This window comes from Oculina patagonica, chromosome 4 (genome assembly GCF_052425735.1).
Source record: "Oculina patagonica isolate OP01 chromosome 4, crgOcupat, whole genome shotgun sequence".
In the NCBI taxonomy this organism is placed as follows: Eukaryota; Metazoa; Cnidaria; class Anthozoa; order Scleractinia; family Oculinidae; genus Oculina; species Oculina patagonica.
In genome coordinates, this window is record NC_135761.1 from 39,808,210 (window position 1) to 39,816,295 (window position 8,086).

Below are 8,086 nucleotides of genomic sequence, written 5' to 3' on the forward strand. Positions count from 1 at the left end.
AATAACCAAACAAACTCCTTACTCTTTGCGGGTTCCAACCATAAGTTAATTGTCACTTTGTGATAGTAGAATTTGCATCCAGCCAAAAATAATTAGTGTTGATGCGAGATATAATTGCACCACAAATGAATATTAAAATATGTTTATAATTCACTTAAACATGGTGAAAAAGGGTTAATCTAGTTGTAGTCTAACTTGACTCATTTTTTCTCTCTAGTCGGTTGTAGACAAAATGACAGCAACAATGAAGACTTGATACTGCATGTAATGCAACCTACTGTGTCTTCAACTAGGATTGTAGTAGGAGTTATAATATCAGGTAATGTAGTAAGTTGAAATGATCAATCAATTTGTAATCGACATGTACGTTTATGATACTGAAGAATCCAACACATGATACAATGTGTTTCGAATTCTTTGCATATAGGAAACAATGGACGGTTTATGGAAGAAGTGCGCCGTGCAGTGGAAGACGCAGGACAGCAAGCTGTGAGAGCGCAAAGAAACATTTTAGCTGAACACTATTATTTTGCACATGACAACAAAACAGCCCCTAGGCATTAACACATCAAATAAACAAAAAAAATTAACATCTAGAGGGTAAAATTTTATATTCAATTTTATTGCAGGGAACTCCTTCAAACAAACCGAGACCTGATCTGTAGTCAGGAGGAGGCACTCTGTAAGTACATGTACATGTATCTGTAAGTAGATATACTAAAACAAAGAACTTCAGTAACGGCCTCAGTGCAAAGTGAACCCCATTATTATAATAACGTGAATTTTTGCCTCCACTGGAGGTTAAAAAAATGATGTCTAGTGTAGAGGCATAAAAATACATTTCTTGCACTGAAAGAAGAAAAATGTATATGAAATTAAAAACATTAACTTTGAAAACTGCATTAAAAAAACCTTTATGTTTAAATATGGCTTTTTAAGACATTTGATAGCCCTGGTGAAAGTATCATCCTCCGGGGAAAAACGTGTGAAACAAAGAATGTCATCGACCTGGTAAACTGTGCAAAGTGTAACCAAAAATATGTAGGAGAAACGGGAAACAATATATGAACACCAGTTAACCAACACCGATCGAACATTACCTTGGGAAACAAGAATATTCCCACAGTGTGCCATTTCAGAAACTGCGGACTGGAAAATTTTATATAATAGGGGGAGTGCAAAGTGACAGTACATTGATCAGAAGGACCAGAGAGGACTTCTGGATGGGAAAAATTTCTGTGATGTTAAACCTTTTGTTTAGTTGTTTACCAATAAAATGGCGCAGTGTACATGTTTATAAATAAAGTATCATTATTATATTATAGGGGTAAAACAATGTTGGAAAAAAATGTTCAAATTGCTGATGGTGCAATTCCCCTTCCCAATCCAAACACAGTCAATGAAGAAAAGCCGCTGTACCACTTGTTTTAGTTGTGTTATGGTGTTATTGTGAATTTTGTAGAAATTGCCCTTAGAAGTGAGGGTGCAGTGGTTGTCCATGTGACAATCGTCATGGATCAAAAATATCTCTCCCGTGGTGCATGTATCACCTCCAATATCAGTTGCAGGCGCTGACAGCATTGCAAAGGATGGAAACAAAACCATGCTTGACACTTGATTTAGATGTTCACAGATGGCCGTTACAGCTGGGTTAAGCAGGGAGAGGTGTTTCTATTGCATCTATTGGATGATATGACAGCATTTCCCATTGCCATTTATCTGTTAGACAATTATGGTTTATCACCTTGATGTGGAGAACCTTGTAAAAGAAGTTTTAACATATTCTTTAGCTAGTCATGCTTGTTTACACTGGAAAAAGACACAACTTGGTGCCAGTTTGTAAGAACCTTTGCAAAGACTGCTTCTCTGACTGGGCTGTTTGCAAAGCACACGGAAGAATTTATAACCCCTGGAACTGTGAAAAATGCCATGTGATGCTTGAATGAGAAGATTAAAAATGGAGAGATCATCACATGTACTCGCGCTCACATATTCTGCTTCCATTTCAGACCAAGAACCTGCATATGAAAAATACGGCAAAGGAGTGTCAACTTCCATTGAAACATTCAAAGATGGAAATGGTACTTTTGATGTTCCCTTGTATCACATTCCTGACATCGGACAACTAAAGAAAATCACTTGACATATCTTCAACAGAAACTATTTAACCTAAAAGGACGTTAAAAACTCATTAATAATTCATAAAGAACATACAAAAGAAATTAATGTTTAATGAGTGTCTTTATATCTGATAAAGACACAGCTTAACTTTACGTCCACTTTTCTAGGCCAAAATAACCCCAAATGTAAATGTTAGTGCAAGTATGAGTTGATCTACATCGGAAGATTCTTAAGCCGTTCAAAAAAATTTGCAGTTCGTGTTTTATCAAGTCTAAAACACTCGGCTGTGCCTTGTGTTTTAAACTTGATAAAACACTGCTAATCATTTATTAAACATTACCTAAAATATCTAACATTGGTGAATCAACATTATGTTTTTTAACATTTTTTTTAAGTACATGTAGAGCAATGTTTAAACGTTCTGAAGAGTTGTTCAAACTTGGGTACGACCTGTGTTTCTGTTTTACACTAAATTGTTTTATTGATCTTGTTCTCTCACGCGTTAGCGCGAGAATATCTTGGGAGAATATTTTATTGTTTGTACAGTCAGGATAGCTGTCTTATATGTAATTCGTGCCCTTTACTTTTTTAAAGATAGTTATCTGTTACAATACTCTACTATTTGACAATTTTATAAGCTTAGGATTTCCACGTTACAAGAACAATCTATAATTTTAAACCAGTTCCAGAAGCTATAATATACGAGCCCTTGTAAGTTCTTTCTGTTTTTACCTCGCTAATAAATTGTTAAGCGTATCGACCGCTTGAGGTTAGACTGCCACATTAGAGCCAAGTTAGTATAAGACGAAGTATCAGCACAGTAAAAACAGAGGACTTTAAAACTAAGCAAACAGCCAGAACTGCTCGGCTAGTTGGCAAAGGATCGGAATGGATAAAAATGGTGAAGACGTCAATCAACCAGCCAGACAGCCATCAGGGGCAAGTGGAGCAATGGAAGAGAATGAAGACAACCATGAGCCAGGCTTCAAAAAAGAATCAGCAAGTCCTTGTTACAGTCAGGACACTTGAACCATGAACACCCGACACTTTTTTAAGTGTTTTTATATGATTATCCAATCAGGGTGCCTCCCTAAAACAATGAAATCTTTACTTTTTCAAAACCACCCAATCACAGCAAAGGTCGGGAAAAGTTTCAATGCAATATTTTAGAGCGTCTTGTCAGTTGTTCTCGGTGTAATCGAAATCAAAGGAATAAAATAATCGACGGCAATTAAAAAACACACACGTTTTTGGTCATCAATTGGTCATAGATTTCGATATCAGTTGATTAAATTGTTATCTTTTGGCATGAATTGTTATCAATTATCTATTTCATTCATTGATCTTGCCAGGTATTCATGAGACCAGATCAAACTAGTCCAAAACTGTACGTTAAATAGAGCCCTCATATCTAAATAACAATATATATATATATATATGCTTTCTTTTTAACAACATACAGTGCAAAGGCAAATAAATAACATCTGAAAGGTACTGAGCATGTACAACTTGTCATTTACCTTTGTGATAAAATTAATGCAGTGCGCAATAAATGTTAGCTGTTCAGTGTAATAATTAAATCACTAGCAAAAAAAATGCAGTCACTGACCTTTCAAACTCTTCAATGGCAGTTGGTGAGAACCGTGCTTTTCCAAAGAGCTTTTTGTTACTGATGATTGCAATGATACTGTTGTTGGATGTTTGCTCAAGCTGGAATGGGAAACCAAACATGTGAGACGATTTCAAAATTTTGTTCTTAGTTGATAGCTTTAGTGTAAGATTGTTTTTTTTTTTTAATATTGAAAAGTTTAAAAATTGTCACAAAGTAGATTAAATCACTCAATAAAGCAATAAAAAATAAAATAAATAAAATAAAAAAAAAAACAAAGAAATGGCTTTACCGCTTGTAAATTTTACTGGTAAGCTTCATTTTCGGTTGATCATTTATACTCCGGTTGCAGTTCTGTTGACAAGCTATTCTTTTCTTTATTGAAGGCAAATGTAGGCTAAATCTAAATCAACAAGGAATATTTGACAACAAAAAACTTACATAGATTGACAGTCACGGCAATACACAGTTATTTTTAGCTCAATTCGTGAGAAACTATTTGTTGAACCGTAAAAATTCCGGCAAAATAAGGTTAAAGTATAAAAAACGACTGCAAAAGTGTTCTGGATTCTGGATAAATTTTGTGTTCGATAATTTTGATCTCCAGGCATGCTAAGTTCAATGACAGGATCTGTCAACTCTTTAGCCACATCCATGCGAATAAAACCGAGGAAAAGTCGCCGCCGCACTTAAAAGAGCTGAATTACAAGAACAAAGATAAGAAATCAAGTCTCTTTCAGCCCTCTTGATTGAGGAGGAAGAACTCGCTCTAGGGGAAGGGGATTTGGGCGAAGACGAGAACTGGCGAGGAAAACCTCTGGAAAGGTACGAAATGAGACCAGTACCATATCTCACTGCATGGCAACAGAATGGAAAACTGCATTATTTACCTTTTGAATTGCATTCAAGTTTACCGCACGGGCCTTGGGACGAGTTCTCTGGACTGTTCTTGCCATCAAGGGTGCTTGATTTAGCTTTCAGAGTTTTTCGACAACCAGAACCTGCTTTGCTTAATCATGTAGGTTTTCTAGCATGGGTTTCGGACCAAGATGCTAGAAACTACTTTCAGGAAAATAAAAGATAAGTTCAGGAAACATTAAAAGACGATATAGCTAAGGAGAAGTGGGCTCATCACAAGTTGTTCAAAACAAAATCCAAGCAAGAGCTGGAGGCCATGTGTGTTGCAAAGGGAACGAACTCTATCGGAAAGAAACATGAGTTGGTAGCTAAATTGGCAGAAGAAAAAGATGTGGATCTTGACGTTTGCATATATGATTGAACAGAACTAGAAGTGAAACAAAAAAGTCACAGTAACATTAAACACATCACAAGAACTTTTTAATTGAATAAAATTATTATAAAACTTAATTTAGATTTTTCCATTCTATAAAGTTCCGGTTTTTATAATATTGAAAAGTTTAGGTTTCAAAATTTAACATTGTTAATCTTTTTTTAAATTACATTTTTTTAATGACTCAGATTCAGTTGCAGTGCAAAGATTGTCAATTAAGCTTTGAAAAATTTAAATGCTTGTCATGCTCTTTGTTTTTTAATCAGTAAATAAATTTGTTTGATATCATTTTATATTGTTCTAGTGTAATGCTTTATACAAATGTAGTAATGACCATATTGAATTGGAAACCCCAGTCAGCATGGCCAGTTTTGATGGCCAAGCTAACCCGGTCAGCCTGGCCCCTTTCATTTGCAAGTCACTGATACTGACCAGGCTGGCCATGGTATTTTCTTTTCCTTGGCCAATTTGGCTTTTTTTTTTTTTTACCCCGGTCAGGCCAGGCCGGGCTGACCCCCTGGCCTCGGCTTCCCCGGAATTTTATCTCCTGGTCAGGGCCAGGCTTTGACCCCGGTTGACCCCATTCTGACCAGGCTCCTGATGCAAGGGTGGTACCCGCGTCTCCCTGTCACACTCGCAGACCCTAGCTCCAGTCATTTCTCTGGACCTGAAGCACCTGTCTTTTAAACTGGTGACATTACTCGCAATTCTCACAGGACAACAATGCCAAACGATCCACAAGTTAGACCTTAAACTTATGCAGAAACTACCTGACAGGTAAGTTTTTGCCAAAGGAGAGAAACTCAAACATACTAAACCGAGGAAACATCAAGAACCTATTGAACTTGTAGCATATCAAGACAAACGCCTTTGTGTTGTAGAGACCATGAAACAATATATATCCATAACAGAATCGCTTCGCGATAGCACAGAATCGAAACTCTAAAAAGCTTTCGAAAGCCGCATAAGGCTGTTTGCAAAGATACTGTCGCAAGGTGGGTCAAATCAACTCTTGCCGATGCTGGCATAAATGTTACCACCTTCACGACACACAGCACACATGCTGCTTCGACTTCATATTCTGTTCATAAAGCTGGTGTCAGCCTAGCGAACGTACTTAAAGCCGCTGGTTGGAGCAATGCTTCCACATTTGCAACATTTTATGACAAATTGCCCGCTCAGGATGACAATCATGGCCATGTTATCTTAGAATCATTCAGCCGGAACGATACACATAACCCGGTTTAAGTCCTTGATGTATATATAAGGACCGTTTTCCTTTGTTTACAATAAACATGAGCACCAGATTTTGTGTGCGTTATGTTTTTTCCGGAATAATTACCATCATAAACAAGAAGCTCAGAGAGTTAAAAAACCATGCTTTTAAAGTTGAACTGCACTTTGCTTTTAAAAATAAATAATTTACTGCTTTGGAAAACGTTGACAAGGAAGCTTAGAACACAGCATATCACCATAGATTAAGCATTCTTGAATGCTTAATTTACGAAATGCTCTTCATCCAAGAAATGAAACCTAAACTGAACACTCAATCTGGTTTAGAGAATTAAGTGCATAGAGAATCACCAGGCGCAGAAATGTCCTGTGAAGACAATTCAAGCATTCCTCAGTCATTTCAACCCAGAATCAGATGCATTGTTCCAGCTACCCAACTGTCAACCAAATTTGATCCTTCGGCAAACCTGGTTTGGTACAAACTAAGAAAGCTTGGCTACAACACATTGGAAAACATTCTGAAAACCATGATATAAAGAGTGAGAGAGTTGAAACATGGCCAGAACTTCCAGACATCCATTCCGCGCATGCGCGAAATCTATTTTAAAAATGTTTTCCACGCTGTTCTTGAAAATGTATGAAGCGAATATATTAAATAACTAATAAAATGATTTGTACACATTTTGGTTTAATTGCAGCTCTCCTTATTCTCGAATTCGTCAACATTCAAATTTCCCAGTACCACTCGTATTTGCTTTGCTTTTCTCCATTTAAGTTCAGCCCAATTCAGCCTCATACGTTTTTGTACTTACATGGCCGATAGTGCCAGTTATTCATTCCAGAGCAGATTTCAGTGATAATCACTCTCTTCCTTGATGCCAATCCAACCTTGCCGCCCTTGCTTCATTGAAAGTAACCCCAACTGTTCACCAACCATTTTTAAAGTCATAAAACATTTAAACTGACTTTGCTTTTCTTGTTTAAAAAGCTCCAAAAACGAATGAAGAAGTCAAGTAACAAGTGTGTCAACTGGAGGCTTTTTTGTGCTGTCCGTGTTGTCTTCTTCATCCAAAAAAAATTCAAATTTATAAACATTCTTGGTCATGTTTGGTACCAAAATTTTCAGCAAAAAAATCAACATTTTATTGCCGCAAAGATCTGTGGGGTCACTTTGAATATGCGGGTGTTTGTGGTCAGCGAATGCTCCAGGTTTCCTGCCAGCTTTGCACTAAACCTTCACAGAAATTTTTTTTTTCTTTTTTTGTCTGTTCTTGTTGACAATGTCCGAAATTTTGGACAAAGTGAGTGGATATTAAAAGATTGATTTGAATCACTGTGTAAGCTATGTTTGAAAGTGCTGCATATCCACAAACTAAGTATTTCTAAACTTCCACGTTAGGAAGGATTGTAAACGCCGTTTTTGCCATCAAAATCGATTATTAAGGGTAAAGGATGACCCTTATTGTCTTGAAGGTCGTTTACTACATGCTTGCAGTGAAGTAAAATCCAAGCTATCGAGAAAGACTAGAAATCAATACCAAAAGTACCTTGCAGACATTTATGACATTGCGGTTTATGAAAAAGAAATTGTTACAATCGCTGATTTGGAGAAGGAACTGAATGAACAGAAGGTTAAGAATAAAGAGATTTCAAAACGAAAGTTTAAAGGATCGTTGTGAAGATTTGTTTGAGGAATTGCAACAACTAAAGGATGCCAAGAAGGAAGTGGAGGACAATTTAGACATCTTGTATAATGATTGTACCGACAATTTTTTTATAATAAGCGGTTTGAAATCCTTATGTTTACATCCTAGGTCACTAAAGCGCATTAC